Source organism: Dendropsophus ebraccatus, chromosome 8, assembly GCF_027789765.1.
Source record: "Dendropsophus ebraccatus isolate aDenEbr1 chromosome 8, aDenEbr1.pat, whole genome shotgun sequence".
In the NCBI taxonomy this organism is placed as follows: domain Eukaryota; kingdom Metazoa; phylum Chordata; class Amphibia; order Anura; family Hylidae; genus Dendropsophus; species Dendropsophus ebraccatus.
Genome location: NC_091461.1, coordinates 49,860,821 through 49,878,298, shown reverse-complemented (window position 1 = coordinate 49,878,298; position 17,478 = coordinate 49,860,821). Strand labels below are relative to the sequence as shown.

General features: G+C 37.6%; 1 protein-coding gene across 2 annotated transcripts in view; it reads left to right on the top strand.

The window, feature by feature from the left end:
* The window catches only part of PRKG1 (protein kinase cGMP-dependent 1), a 788,657-nt gene that overhangs the window by 374,063 nt on the left and 397,116 nt on the right, over positions 1 to 17,478 (top strand). The window lies entirely within an intron of this gene.

Below are 17,478 nucleotides of genomic sequence, written 5' to 3'. Positions count from 1 at the left end.
TGGGCATCACGCCAACAACTCATATATTCATAGGCCCTAAAGATAGTCCATCAATATTTGAAGAACCTTCTAAACTCTTTTGTCACTGATTATAAATGTCTGCTATTGACTTAAGTTTTTTTTTTTTTAAACATAACTTTTTAGATATTGCTGCCCATGGTAAGACTTACAATTCATTCCATACTTAATTAATTTCTATTCAATATCCTTCCCCCAGTTCTGGGCTGCCGCTCTCTGCTGAGGACACAAAAATCTGTGTGTTAGCTTTTCTCTCCATCTCCCCCTCCTCCCCCTTCCCTTCTGAGATGGCTGATGTAAAAAAGTCCCTATCTGCAACTTTGTAGCAACTTGTAATGCAGGTTGAGATAATCACAGTGGGTTTATCAGCAACTTACCCTCAGATTAACCCTCCCAGCGTTACAAAGAAGCTACAAAGTTGCAGATAAAGCCAGTCAGGGACTTGTTTATATCAGCCACCTCAGAAAAAAGGGGGAAGGGGGAGATGTACAAAAAGCAGAAGTTCAGAACTGGGGGAAGGGGACTGAATAGATAGTATGGATCCAGTATGGAATGAATTGTTAGTCTCATCATGGGCAGCAACATATGAAAAGTTATATTTAAGTGGAATACCTCTTTAAATGGTCAAAGAAATCTACAATTAACACCACTTGCCTTGGCAAATATAGTTAATATACCCTTAGATTCCCATTTACCCAACAGATGTCAATATAATGTCCGTTAGGCATCAAATGTCAGGCCAGTATACAGCATAATGTCTGCTGGGATTTTCTATAGCCAGCCATGCAGTAAAAAAAAGAATTTCCTTTTTATTTCTCCAGAGAGGTCCTGGACTAAAACTACCCAGTTTTCAGGACTAATGGGAGTTCATAATGGCTGGATTTCTAACAATTTTTTGTGATTTGTCCTACTGGAATATCTTGAATTTCTCAAACCTTTTTGTATACTATACTGCATACTAATATAGTGTGACCAGATATTGATCTGAATAATATGCCGCTCTTTAGGCATCACTGATGAATTAAAGTTCACAATAAACATTGTAAGGATGAAAGTGATCCTGAAGATTGTTTTGCCGGGTAAGTGTACAGCGTCTCTTAAACAAAGCTGTGTAATTCCATCACTTGATGTTTTCTCTGTATCCAATTTTGGTGTATGCTCCATGCACTTTTGCTCAGAGCAAAGCAATTTCCGTACTCCCAAGGAAACATAAACTGTTTTTATGAGCTGTCGAAGTCCAAATCACATTGGGTTTGCGTGGAAATTGTGAACAGCCAGCCATGCAGCCACATGTAGCTTCACAAATATTAATGGACTGCAAATCCCAGCTTGCTTGGAACTGACATCTTGTGTCTTCCATTGCTCAACATCAGCAGATTAGTATTTGCATCCTCTATCTGTGATATTAGTATTTAAATGAAGATAAGGTGGGGGAATGGCTTTGTAAATTGTGCACGGGGACTAGAATCTTCAAGTTGTAAATCTAACATCTATGGTTCCGGAGACAATTTCTGATTCTTAGACCTACTGGTTTGTCATGTTATTAGGCACTTAAAGGGATATTCTAATCACAGCAAATATATCTAAAACAGTAGGTCATTAAAAGTTAAAAAAAACTCGCAAATAGTTCTATTAACCTTTTTAGCTGTGTCTCCCTGCTAGGTACTCTGAGCTATCTGTCATGTTTACAACTGTTGTCTAGGGTCCTAACCATGGCTGGGCCGAGGACTTGCTCCCTCACTACTCTGAAGGGGACAATGCTTCCCTGGTCTTCCTTGCAGTAATCCATCCACACACTGATATCTCCCAGCATTGTGGAGCTGTCAGGTCTTTACTTTGGCATAGCACAGCTGTACACAGAATAGCAGAGTGCAGAGCAGAAGAATACAGTGCTGCTGGCTAGACTGGCCAGTGACTGTGAAGGTGCCCACCCTCCTCCCAAAGCAGTAAGTAAAGACAGACCAGGAGCATGAAGAGAGATAATTTTGGCAGCTGAGAATACCCCTTTAAGTTTTCTCTTTTTTATTTCTAAAATGGCAAACTAAATTTTAAATGACAAGTATTGACTATTGATAATAAAGGCCCAATTGCTAAATACTTTTACACTTGTTGGGCCATTGTAAAAAAAAACAGTTCATTCACCTCGAATCATTGTGCAAACAATGTTGGATCTAAGAAGTACCTATCAAGAATATATACATAGTACCGGAACTTATATATTAAAAAAAAAAGAAAAATTCAACTAAGAACAACAGACACAGAAGCAAGTGAATACCTATAATTGGTATTGGTTGTGTTGGTTGAAAGACTAGCCACATTCTTGTGCTGGGGTATTGATGAAAGGAATTGTAATCAATTTATTCATATATTTCCAGGAGGAATAATAGAATAACATCATATTGTGTTGTTAGAAAAGATTCTCCGGCATTATTTCACGAGGAACAGTTACTAAAACATATCCAGAGATCTGGTCCTAGTGATTACACATTATATTCTCACGGACAATGTGGACTTAGATCTACATAAATCTAGACGGTATATACTTTTCGTCACTCCTCTGAATTATATCCTTCTTGCTTTTGGTTTCTGCAAAATATAAAATCAAAATGATAATGGCATACTATGTATATCATTTAAATACAAATGTGCCCATCTCTGTTCTCCTACCAGAACATTTTCCTGAGATAAATTTTGGCCTCTGTCTTTATCAAACTCAAATGATTTTTTCTTGGAAACTTATTTGCCCTTTCTCAATTCTTTGCAATTTAAAGACATAAATTATGACTTCATTGTAAAGAGCTGGAGAACAGAAAGGTTATATGTAATAATCTGTCACTGTAAAATGATCATTTAGGGAAAGGGAGCCAATTGTAAGTATGTGAGCGTCACATTAGCTCTACAAAGGAAAATTCTCCATTGCCCATTGTGATGGTTAGGACAATGAATATTATTTATATATGTTCATTTATTGTAGTCTTTTAAGAAAAAGTTTAGCTTCGTTGTAAAGGGCAAAATTAAAAGGGAATGTCTACAGAGAAGCAGGCCAACGGACCAGTTATGAATTGCAGAAATCGAGATCCATTGACTTTGAAGATTTTTAGTACTCTGCTGTAATGTATCAAAGCAGTGGGCACCCGATGCTATGTTTTTTTTTTTTATATAGCTGCAAACATATCAATAGAAACAATAGAAACTGCTATAGTCACAAGTATAGCTTTGTTTATGTAAACATTTCCATCCTCTTATTTTAGATGCATATTCAATGTGCCCGTGAGTGCAATAACAGCTGCTGGTGCGTTATTCTAGTTTAGGTTACTCACTGGCCTTTGGCTGTGTCTTTAATTGAAAAGTCAGATTTAATAGTAAAAACGGAGAAAGGATGGTGAAAAAGGACTAACTGTTTTTGTTAGATAAATTGGTTCAGTGTGGTGACCAAATACCTTCCAAAGTGTACTGATACTTCAAATTTTCTCCATTTCGGGAGTGGAGACCATTGCTGTTGTCTTTGCTATTAGTACTTATAAAGCTACTGCCTTTCTCTGACTTGTCTGGCCAATAACAGCACATACTCCTTACTGATATGCCACAAAATAGTGCCAATAAAAGTGCACTGGACTAAATAGGTTGGCATTGTGCTGGGTGATGTTTTTCTGTACTGTACTATAGATGACATGCGGGGAGGAAAGGGGTTACTGATGCACTCAGCTCAGAGCTTTATGTAAGCCCTTCCTTGCTGCTTCTTTTCATTCTGCTCACATAGCTCCTTGGAATCTGTTTCTGTGAGAGGACATTAAGGATCCTCTGGAGGAGGCAGAGAGGCTAACAGATTGCAGGTACTGCACATCCCATGCTCTCGCCCTCTCTCCTATACACATAGCAGAAACTAGACCATGCCCTATGTTCCTATGTTCTATCCTGGTCTCTCTGTCTCATTTTTCATTTTTTATGTTTATTTCACTTGCATTTTGAAGAAAGCTAAAGTCAAAATTAGATATAAAAAGCAAACACGCATATAATAGCATAATGTGAACTAGCACAACCTTGTCTGGGTAATGTGAACGTGCTCACTGGAGCCACCTCAGAAAAGACAGGGAGAAGGGGGAGATGGACAGAATAGGTCACACAAAGTTTTTTGTGTCTTCAGAAAGCAGCAGCTCAGAACTGGGGGAAAGAAACTGAATAGATAGTATGAAACAAGTATGGAATAATTTTTTTGTCTCACCATGGACAGTTATGTTTGGAAAAGTTATGTTTGAGTGGAATACCCCTTTAAATGATCAAAGAAATCTACAATTAATACAACTTACAACTTGGCAAATATAGTAAATATACCATAAGATTCCCATTTACCCAACAGATGTCAATATAATGTCCATTTAGCCTCTGTTAGGCCAGTATACAGCATAATGTCTGCTGGGCTTTTCTGTACCCAGCCATGCAGTAGAATGAATTTACTCTTTATTTCTCTTGAGAGGTCCTGGACTAAAACACTCCAGTTTTCAGGATTGATTGGAGTTCCTAATGGCTGGATGTCTGTTTTTTGTGATGTGGCCACCATGAAATGTCTTGGATTTCTAGATTTTTTTGTAAACTATACTGTATACTAATACAGTATAATACTAGATATTGATCGGAATTATATGCCGCTCTTTGTGCATCACTGATGCATTTAGGTTCACAATCAACAGTGTCTCATTTTACATTTTTTATGTTTATTTCACTTGCTTTTTGAAGTCAAAATCAGATATAAAAAGCAAACAAACGTATAATAGCACATTGTGAACTAGCATAACCGTGTCTGGGTAATGTGAATGTGCTCACTGGAGTTCTTGGAGTTTAGGGTCTTTGTTTTAGTTGGTAGAAAAAGAAGAGTTGACTGTGATAGTTGGCTGGATTTTCTAGTTTCCTGATATCAGTGTTTGAATATTTTCTATTTATCACAGCTGAAAAACATTACAATTTTAGCACAGATATAAGAAATGCTGTGTTGAATAGATCTGCTGATGTTTCTTGGGATACATGCCCACACTAGGTAAAGATTTGACCTGATACAAGTGTATAATACTTTTGTCTTCAGCATGAAAATTGCATCCTTTCTAGAAAGACCTGTAGGTTCTCAGTTCAATTTCCAATTTTGCAAGTGGAAAATTGTATTATGTCCCACTGTGACATCCCACCAGACAATACATATTTAATCCAGTGCCTTCTGGTGTATTGAACATTTCAAATGACAGAGTGTGACCAGCCTACTAACTCCAAGGATGTCTTAACATTCTTGCAGATGAATGAAATATAGAGTGTACACTGGGGACAATGTTGGGTTCTGTTATGTCCTGAATATGTGATGGCACAGGAGCAGTATATGTAATATTCAGTCTAGTTAGATCACTCATCATTATGACTGGCTCAGGAGAAACCTGTCCATTAAGCTGCATATGTGTTTCACATACTTTGGCTTTGTCAAGCATTAGGGCCCTATTCCACGGGACGATTATCGTTCACATAATTGTTAATGATAAATGATCCAAACGACCGCTATTGCGAAAGACCTGAAATCGTTCATGGAACGATAATTGTTACTTATGATCTTTCTTGCAGTCGTCTTGTCGTCGCTATTACTTTCATCACTACTGTGAACAACCGAACGACATCTTATTTAATGCGAACGATTTGCGAACGAGCAACGATAAAAATAGGTCCAGGTCTTATTAAACGATTTCTCGTTCGGTCGTTAATCGTTAACTGCTATTCAAACGAACGATTGTTTAGATTCGAATGATTAAATGATAATCTGAACGATAATGATCCCATGGAATAGGGCCCTTAAGCTGGTTTCACACAGCGTTTTCGAAGTACGTTTAACATATCCGTTTTTGAATGGTTACTTTTAACATACTCAAAAACCATGGTGAACCACGTTTTTGTGTACACGAAAAAAAAACATCCGTTTTGATCCTTTTTTCTATAATGGCAGTCAATAGAAAAGCGGATCCAAATGGATTGAACACAATTGCATTGCTGTTTTTTTTTTTCTTCATATAATGTTAATGTTAAACGTACTGCAAAATCACAGTGTGAACCCAGCCTTACTAAGCTTGTATAGGTCTAACCAGAAAAGTCACTTGAGACATCAGAAAAGAATACCTAAAATATGACTGTAGAAACCTGCCAACTTTCGATGCACAATAACAAAAGCCATATGCATGGTCACCTCTCCTTCCTCTCCTTCCTCCTCCCACATGTGTCACAGAACGGCCGGTGTCTGTGAAGATCGTCCCATCTGGTACTGCGGTACCGGCCAGATGAATTTCAATTCTGTTGAATGGGGATGCGGGCGCATTGTCTGCATCTACGTTTACTGGCCATATTATCGTCAATGTATGCTTTACTAACCTTGCCTCAACCATATAGACTATTATAGGCATTTTATAGTTTGGATTTTGATGCTATACTATTCATATAGTAAATGCCATAGAAATATATTGAAATAAAGTTGATAGAAAAACATTCCAACATTCTACAGTAGATTTTGGAGGGGTATTGAGCACTCAACATCTTTTACCTATCTGCAGCACAAATGAAAATATACACTTTGAGATCTGAGTAATGTACCGAGTGCACTTGCCTATTTCTGTATGACCTAGAGTTTCATGGCACAACAGCCTGCATGTTCAATCACTTTACCATACAGCTCCTCCCCGCAGTGACTTTCATGGCTGTCCTTGGACTAGTGATCCGTAAGGGTCCCAGTGGTCAAACCTTTACCAGTTTCCTATCTATCACCTATGGATGAATGATAAATTTTTACAGCCGGAATAAGTAGAATTACTTTCTGGCGTAAAGGAAACATTCTTCCTTAAATAATAGTAATAATAAAAAAAAAAAAAAAAAAAAAACTAGCAGTGAATTTGCCATCATCCAGGGATTGTCACATAACTTTCCCACCTTTATACATAAATATTACCATTATTGCTGTAATCCTTTAGTCCCAACATGATAGCTTTTTTTGTGTGAATGTATCATTTTTACATGTTCTCTTTTTATTGTAGCTTTATTTACTATTCTTTAGATTTGAGAATTAGCTGCTTAAAGATGAAGGTATCATGGACATTGAAAGCCCAATAGTGAATAAAGAAATCGTGCAAAGAAAACCTACATCTGTACCTCTTATCTCCCCTTTCGACATAAAAAAGCATACATCAGTGTCCAGTAAATCAAAGCTTACTTTGTTCCTCATAAAATAGAATAAAACAATAGATGTTGATTTATTAATGGATGTGGTGCAGTAGTTTCTTTTCTTTATAACACATGGACTAGGATCCTGTAGGCTCAACAGAACATAGGATGCCAAGGCCTCATTTTCCCGCTATAGAGGTTAAGTGTTCACTGCTTAATTCAGTATAATCATTGAACCCACAATTGGTCATATCCACAATAAGAATGAACTGATTATTTGTGAAATTATCTGAACAAAAGAGCAGTGATTGACCTTTTTTTTTTACTGCAATCTTAAGACAAGATTGTGTGTTGTTGAGCGTTAAAGGACATCTCCGTTGCCGTGTGCCTATACAGTTTCCTCAATATAGAGGTTCTTTGCAAAAAATAAAATACTAATAATAATTAAAAAATAAAGTAAATTAATTATTTATAGCTTTTGTTCTCTTACTTTGTGACATAATTCCTGGGTATAGGTTCTGGAAGCTACTTAGATGAGCTGTTTGGACTAATGGGTGGTTGATAACATCTGCTCTCAAGAACCAGAATAAAATGATATTCCCTTCTGGCCTAATGACATCCTGACCTTTTCTGGACTGTTTTTGGCAACACAAGGTGACCGGAAGGGAAAAGTAGCCAAAGCTGGTGAATTACACAACACAAATTCCATCAACGTTAAGCTGTCGAAAAGTTTATGTAACTCCCGGAGTTGCATAACTCGCTGGCATTGACTGTTTTTTACTTCCTGATATTCTCAGACTGCCTCACACAGGTCGTAAGGGTTTGGGAATCCATGAGGCCTGATGGAAACACCATAAGTGACAAATTATATTACAGATTAAAAAATTTCAGTTCAGCTGGACATTCAATGTAGTCTATGTTATAGAACGTTCACAATTTTCATGACTAGTGTGTGCACCGATACTATATTAGTGCTGGGGCATGACCAAGAGCTTCTGTGATGTGCAGCTTTATCCTAGTCAAACATTCACTTGGATTGAACATGTATCTGTAAACTTACCAGGCTTGCAGGAGGCATGGTTATGGCACTATAGGTAGTCCTAGTTACTATTGTTGGGACTGTTTCTTTAATTGCTTAGACAGGTGCTCACCCCAATGGATTTTGGAATGAAGTGGACTCTCAATATGGAGGACTCTAAGTTAGCTGGTTCAATCTCCTTTAAAACTAAAAGGGGTTATTAAGCTAAAAACGTTTTCTTTCAAATCAACTGGTTTCAGAAAGTTACAGAGAGTTATAATTTACTTCTATTTAAAAATCTCAAGTCTTCTCATACTTATCAACTGCTGTATGTCCTACAGGAAATGTTGTTTTCTTTTCAGTCGAACACAGTGCTCTCTGCTAAGCAGCAGCAAATTCCCATAGAAAACTTCTCCTGCTCTGGAGAGTTCCTGTCTCGGCCAGAGATGTCAGCAGAGAGCTCTGTGTCAGACTGAAAACAAAAGAACATTTCCTGCAGGATGTAAAGCAGTTGATAAGTATGGGAAAAGACCCGGCACTCATTAGATGATACTTGCTAATTTATTATGATGCAAAAGGCATCAGGTACAAAGAGGAGACGTGTTTTGGCCAAGCATGGCCTTCATCAGCTTAGAGAGTACACTCTAAGCTTGGCCGAAACGCATCTCCTCTTTGTACCTGATGCCTTTTGCACCAAATAAATTAGCAAGTATCATCTGGTTAGTGCCGAGTCGTTTCTACTATTTTGCTCTGGATACCCATTGCCTCGAGCACCACCGCTACGGAAGTGCCATCGTCTACACATTGATAAGTATGGGAAGACTTGAGATTTTTAAATAGAATTAAATTACAAATCTATATAACTTTCTAAAACCAGTTGATTTGAAAAGAAAAATATTTTTGCTGGATAACCCCTTTAAGTTTCCTTCTTTTAATTGTTAGCCTCGCTCAACTTGCTTATAATCTACTACAGTGTAAATAAAGCACAATAGGATATTGATGGTACCTATCAATATTCTTCATCTACCCTCGCTCTTCTTCTTGCAATATTTCCAGCACAAATAAACCCATGGGACGTACATGAGCAACAAGGTCTCTGCCTCTCTGTATACCCACTCAGTCCTTGTCAGGAGTCTTCCCTTCCCTGCAGACAATATAAAAATGCAGCTGCACATTTTGGAAAGTAGAAGAGACACTTAAATTGCATATCTCTAATGCTTGATAATCTGGGTCTGATATGACATTTATCATCTTGTGTGAGCAGACACATGATAACCGCTCTAAGAAGATGAATGTCATAACAAACCAGCTGCTTTATGGATTTTCTCTTTTTCCGCGCACTGCAGATGTCAGCTGATACTGCTGACGTTTTGTCCGTAGAGTAAAGGGCTGTTTGGAGGGAATTGCTGTGTAGCGTCCCACTTCACGGCCATTCAGATTTAATTGGGTAATGGCTGTAATTAGTATCACTTCCCAGGGGCATTGTTCAGGTTTGGATGTCAATTTAGAAAGCAGGTTGAATAAAAATACCTGCTCCCTGTATCACCTCTCTAACCAACAATTTAGATGGCTCCTAGGAGGACTGCTTTAATGGAAATGATTAGATGCAGTGTTATTTAAAAAAAAAAAAATGGCAGCATTCCCAATGAAATAATCATGGCATCCCTGGATACTTCAGTAATCTTCGCAACCTCACTCTAAGGTACTCAGCTTCTCTTCTGAATAGTCCTATAGCATCAGCAATGTTTATAAGGTTAACATTTTTTTCTGATTATTTTTTAAATATACCTTTACAGTAGTTGGAGATTTGTTAATCTATTACTGAGCTCTAATTTACTTGCATAGATATAAATTGACAACAATACTTGTTGGCAGCGAGTAGCGACTACTACATTGAACTTGGAAGCTCATTGCATACTTATTATACATTAAGCTCAATTATAAAGCAGTATGCAGTACAATCCTAAGCTCCCTCTAGTGGTGGATACAAGAAGACAAATTGTTATATTTTAAAACTCCCTATCTATAGGGAGACTTGCATTAACAGTTACATTATATTAAGAAATTAATCAGAAAGTTGTGTCTAAAGGTGGATTTTCTCTTTAAGGCAACTTTACATGGCTTTAAGGCTATGTTCACACTACCTATATTTCCGACCGTAGTGCGAACCGCAAATATACACCCGTAGATTTTAGGTTGATGCGTACGCTTTAAAGTATACGATTTCCGGCCGCACAATGCACACTACGTATGAGCCTACGGCCGGATCGTATACAGCGCTGTGAAAAATGAACAAGACCATTGTTTGCGGCCGGAACTGTTCCAACTCACGGCCGTGGATTTCAATACGGTCCCGTACAAGGTACTTATTTCAGCCAAAATTAACTTGATTTTTAGATCCAAAAGGTTCTGTGTGGTTTATTGGGCAGTGCGAAGATTTCCAAGTAAATGACCTGTTTCAGATCCCTTCAAAACAAGCTAGGGAAGAATAACTGTACTGCAGGCGTATGTTCGCGGTTCGCCCGCATGTTCGCAATCCGGCCGCATGTCTATTTTTCCCATGGCCGTAGTTTTAGCCGCACATGTTCGGCCGCGTACGAACTACGGCCGGACATATACGTAGTGTGAACATAGCCTAATACAGTCTATTGATTATATAAGGTTTGATTCTGAGTCAAACTTCATATATGTCTTACATGCTTTTCTGTATGCCATGTGTGCAGTACTGCTAGAGACTTCTATATGGTAAGAACAAAATATCTAAGGAATGACAGTGCCTCTTAAATTACGGCCATTCCACTGTCGTCAATACATGTCTCTATCTGCATGTTTATGTATTTCCAATACTTGACATCTACTTGTATAGCCAGAATAGCATAGGTTTTCTTCTTGTTAGAAACTGAAGGACCTTTCCATGGCAATGCCCCCAATGCTCTAACATTGACAATGCTTCTGGTAATTGGATTGTGCTCTATTTATTGGCTGCGGCTCTCAAACCACCTGGGCTTCACTGGTACATTACTTTGCTTTCGAAAAACGCTGATAGAATTCTAAAATATATCTAAAAATGATTTTACATGAGACTGATTCTAATGTTTAGGAAATAGATAGATAGATATTCAGACTTCTCTTAATACATGGGTGCTTAGCTGTTATATTGTATATATCACATTCTTCATAGTATGATATTGTATTGTATAAATCGCAGTGTGCAGTTGTTCATTCCAGTGCACTTCTGTACTATGTTATGTTATGATATAGCATAGATTTTTGTCCTGTGATTGGCCAGACTAGTAAGGGAGGTAAGTCCCTGGGTTCAATAGCAGCAATATGGACACTAAAATCACTTTGTCACCATAAGGCTATGTGCACACTATGTTTCCACAGCTCTGTTTAAAATGATGCCCTTCATTTTGTGTCTTAAATAACGTACGTCATTTATCTGTCTGGCCTTCCCTTACTGCAATGACGGCTGTTGGTACATTATTCTAGTTTGGGTTACTAATTGCCCTTTGGGTGTGGTTTAATTGAAAAGTCCCTTAAATTCAATAGTAAAAACAGTGAGAGGATGGAGAAAAAAGAAAAAACTGTGCGTGACCAACAAAAAATAACGTCCGCTGTTTGTAAAAGACGTCTGAAAATAATTGTCATCATTATCTTGACGTCCGCGCAGAAAAAGTCCAATATTTAATACATTGTGAGAATTGGACGTCCGTCATCCCATTGACTTCGATGCATTGCATTGAAGTCAATTAAATCGCGGCAAAAACTGATGTCTTTTTAAATAGCAAAATCGTGCGCCTTTTCTCTTTTTTGACATTGTGTGAACATAGCCTTATAAAGGGTGAAGTACAGCTAAACTTTCAAAAAGACTTTCAGTAGAAACCTAGCTTTCTACCACAATTTATTGAATTATAATATTTTTCACCTCTATATTACATAAACTAAGAAAATAAAAGCATAAAGTTAGGCCAGCTGAACTGTCATGTTCTTCAGTATAACTGACAGTATTCGCAAAGTTTATGCCCCCTCTGAGGATTTTCATCATACAGAAAGCTTTAGTGCCTGCAATGAAACGTAGATTCCCATAAGCTCAAGTGGAAAAAAAAATATGTCACCAAAGTCTGACTTAAGTGTTTTACAGCATAAGCCTTAAAAAAAATTAAAACAAAACAAAAGACACTAGAGGTTGACACATAGAATTTAGATGCTGCAATGAAAAGGTTAGTTTTCAGTTTAGAGTTAGTTAGTTTAGAGTATGGCTATGTTCACACAACGTCAAAAATAGGGAAAAGGCGGACGATTTTGATATGTAAAAAAATGACCTTTATTTCCGCGATTTAACTGACTGCAATGGCAATGCATTGAAGTCAATGGATAGACAGACGTCAAATGCACAAAATGTATTAAATAATGGACGTTATCGCCGCAGACGTTAAAATAACGAACATAATCATTCTTTTCAGACAACTTTTTGTGGACGGTTTTTATTAGTTATTCGTACAAAGTTTTTCTTTTGTCACCGTTCTTTCTCCATTTTTACTATTAAATTCAATGGACTCAATTAAGCCACACCCAAAGGCCAATTAGTAACCCCAAACTAGTATAAGGTACCAGCAGCTGTTATTGCACGGGGAGGCCAGGCTGCTAAATGACGTCCGTTATTTTAGACTCAAAATGACGGACGTCATTTTAATGTGAGCTGAAAAAAAAAACGTTTTGTGAACATAGCCTTACCCATTAATATTAACAATAATCTTTAGTATAGATGTGAATCTGCCTGTTGTTGTTTTGTGCAGTATTAACAGAAGAGAGAACCAGTTTTTTTTTTTTTAAGAAATGTTTGCGCTGTCATTTTGTTATAATATCACCTGAGCTCTTATCCAAAAAGGTGAATTCATTATAAAATGGTATTTTATACCCTATTGTATTCCTATTCTCATCAACTTTGTAGGGATTAGGATGCCCTTAGACATCTCGTTCTTCTTACGTCTTGTCTCCTTTGATAACCATGTATGTGGTGTTACCGGTCTGATAAAGACTGACTTACTCATCCTGGAGATTAAGTTCAAAAAGAAGAATAGAGAAAAGATAGGAATTAAATAATGGCTATAGGTCAAAGTAATTTCCCCTCTTGGAAATAACTGTCATACTGTATCTCTATGGATAAACGGAAAAGAAGGATTTCTTATGAAGAATCAAGCATTTTTCTTAATATACTTTCAATCAACCCTTATTTATGTTAATGATTTTGCCTATTAATCCTTTGAAATGCAACCATACTGTTCTTTGGGATTAGTTTGTTTTCATTAAACGGCACATGAAATATTAATTATCCGGGAATGTGAGGCTCTAAATTCCCATTGTGTAATCTTTTTTTTTATACTGTGAATGTGAAACCTCTATAAGGTGAACCCCCAAAATGACATTTAAAGGCATTATTTAGGCAAAGAGACAGAATTACTCTTGTCCTCTGTTTGGGTGTAGGTTTTGAAGTTCAGTTCCATTAAAGAGAAAGGAGCTGAATTGTAATACCACACACATCCTGAGGGCAGGGGTGGTGCTGTGTTTGCGAGAAAGTAGCTGGGCTTTTTTTCTTTTCTTTAAAAGTTATTTTCTAGAGGAAGTATCTGGTCAAAGAAGATGGCCAGTATGCAAAATATACCCTGGAGCTGAAAATCTGATACATAAACTCTGGACTGGATAAAGGGATTCTCTTGGAGAGGTTACACTATATACAGTTATTTTTGTTTCAGAATTATTTTTATAAAATAGGAAGATCACCTATCTTTAGACAATGGTTCAGGGTTTGTGCTCCTCATAAGGACAGAGCAGAGTGCTGGTTGGTTGGGTGGGTGAGATTTCTTTGACAAAGAGAGCTTACGTACATATCAGCAAGCAATAAAGCATTTAAAGGGTATTTCTATAAAAGCCCTTTAAAGTGGTCATTATCATATACTTCCAATCCAGTTAACCCTCTAATACACGGATTGTTAATTATTTTAATGGTCCTGTTTAATGCTATATTTGAAATGTGTGGCTTACCTACATTTCAAAAACCCTTGTGTCTCCAATGGACAAACCCAGCTCAAATGCTTTATTTACACATCACAGAGGAAGGCCCTCTACTCAGAGGATCTTCCCATCAGGCAGAATTGAGAGATGTTCTAAAAGACTAGCTGGCAAACCAAAATCTCCTATACATTACAATACATTAATGTTTCCCCAGAATTTGGGAGTCTTAGAGATGCTAGATATTGATTTCAGAAAAAAGAGGATCCTTCTGTATTTGGTGCTGTTTAGAGAAAAATATTTATTAACCAACCTATTAACCCCCTCCCGCCACTGGACGATAAATTAATGTTGCTGCAGCCTCGGGCATAGGCTGCAGCGATGTTAATTTATCGTTAACTAACGATACAGGTTGACACAGACACAGGAGCTGTGTCTGTGTCATCTGCAGCAGGTCCCGACTGTCAGTGATAGCCGGTGACCCACCGCAACTGTTAGCCCGGAGCCACACTCCGATGCTGACAGTTAACCCTATAGATACTGAGGTCAGTATGACAGCAGCATCTATAGGGTGTCAGACAGAGAGTACTCCCTCTACAAAGGGAGAATTCTCTGTCTGGTAACCATCGTGGCTCTGAGATTTGATCAAATATATAAAAAATGTGGGATAAGATGTGTGAGATGTGATAAAATATGGTTAAAAATGTGAGAATTGCCAATGCACTTCTAGGCTATGTTTCCACAACAGGAAAATGATGTCCATTATTCTGGGCGGCCATCATTTCAACACCAAAAGATTTCTGTCTATCAGTAATGACAGGCCATAATCATCAACAGACAGATGTTTTTTGCCATTAAAATGATGGCCATCCCCAAAGACAGACATCATTTTTCTATTGTGGAAACAAAACCTCAAACAGTGAAAATGTCATTTATCTTTTTTTTTAAATAAAAATACTAAAAAAGAAAATGACATAAATGCTATTATTCAGTATTACCATTAGTTACCTATCGAATAACTTGTTTAACCCTTTGAGGACCAGGCCCAAAATCACCCAGTGGACTGTGCAAATTTTGATCTTTGCGCTTTTGTTTTTCCCTCCTCCCCTTCTTAGAGCTCTAGCACTTTCAGTTTTCTATCTACAAGGCCATGTAAGGGCTTATTTGTTACAGGAATAGTTGTACTTTGTAATGGCGTCTTTCATTTTACTATAACATGTATGACGGAATCCCAAATATATTATTTATGAATATATAAATAGGTGAAATCGTAAAAAAGAATGCAATATGGTAACGTTTGGGGGGTTCCTGTGTCTACACTATGAAATCCTTTTTTTGGCAATTAATTATTAATAAAATGGGCCTATTGTGATGCTTATAATGGTTTTATTTTTTTCACCTACAGGGCTGTATGGGGTGTCATTTTTTCTGCCATGATCTCTTTTTTTTATTAATACCATATTTGTGAAGATCGGACGTTTTTATCACTTTTTATTAATAGTTTTTTTTATATATAATGTAACATTAAATCGGTAATCCGCAAACTTTTTTCCCTCTTTTCTCATACACCGTTCACCGTTCGCAATGACGCTTGTTATATTTTAATAGATCGGACAATTACGCACGCTACAGTATATTATATGTTTATTTATTTATTTATTTTTATATGTTTTATTTATATAATAGAAAAGGGGGGTGATTTAAACTTTTATTGGGGAGGGGTTTTGGGGCAGTGTATTAGTTATTTTACCTTTTTTTAATACATTTTGAGGCCCTTTGGGGGACTTGTACATTACAATACTTTGATTTTTACACTGATCATTGCTATGCCATAGGCATAGCATTGATCAGTGTTATCAGCGCTCTGCTCATTGAGCCTGCCTGTGCAGGCTCAGTGAGCAGATCGCCAATCGGACCGCACAGAGGCAGGTTAGAGACCTCTGGCGGTCCGTTTTAACACTGCGGGGGTCCCGATCGGTAAGTGACAGGAGCCTCCCCCTGACACTTAAACGTTGCGGCCGCGTTTAAGGGGTTAATGTCACGCTGCAGCGCGATGGCTGCAGCGTGTCATTAACGGTGAGGTGCCGGCTGCTGATTGCAGCTGGCCCCCACCTGCTATAAAACCAGCTCCTCTCTGGAGGGCGCTTCATAGCTCATGACGTACCGTTACGTCCAGGGTCGTCTGGGCACAGACTTCCAGGACGTACCGGTACGTCTTAGGTTGTCTAGGGGTTAATATTCTAATTATGTCAGATAACTTTCCAATTAACCAACATTTTTAAAACTTTTCAAAAACTTTTTCAAGGAGTTTAGAGATCTTGGCAAAGGCACGAAGCTCAGTTAGGTGTGCAACTCTGCAGATTGACCGAGTCACTCGTGGGTTGTTTGTCCTGACAAAAATACCAATTAGCTGAGGTGGTGATGCTAAAGTGTAGATTTTAACAATGAGCCATGGGAAATGCCAGGAGCTGTGCCATACTTAACATGACAACGTTTATCAGAGTTATGTTTTGTCAGAGTTTTAACAACACTTCTGGGGCTATATATATTTCCTCATTCATAAAATATATATTTCCAAGGAGGACAAGATTAATGCTGCCGGCTTTATAGATGCATAGAGGACACAGCAATCTATGCTGAGCAATGAATATACTTTAATCATAGGAATTACATAGTGTAAGAGGAAAACATTACGTTGATAATTATTAAAACTGCAATGAGGCAATACACCCCTCCGGGAGAAAGTATACAATGTGCTTTTATTTCCCTTCTAAATAAAATAAATAAATAAATTAGCATAGGAAGCTGTACAACTTATTTGCAGTGATATCAATGGTAGCAGTGATGGAGCTGGCTCTTATGGGTAATTGCATCTTTTTCGTTTAGTAGTAAATTTAAGGAATGTTGGCTTGGGAGTCACAAATAGATGCAGCTTGCCAGCTAAGTATCCTATTATGTAGTGTAGCACTGATGCCAGGGCTGTTATAGCATTACTGGAAGTCTCCCACAAGAGACAGAATCATATAATTGACAGCTTACACCAAGCCAAAAACACTGTCCTGGTTCAACAAATGGCAAGGGCTGCATGAGCACAGTATTACCTGTAGTTATGTCATTTGTCAATACACTGAAATTATTGTAGTACTGTATGATATATAGTTATATATTTACAAAAATTAGTAGCTGTAAATGTAAAATTCTCAAAAGAGGTTGTCTCATCATAGTCATTAGGGAAATGTCGTGGAGACATGCCG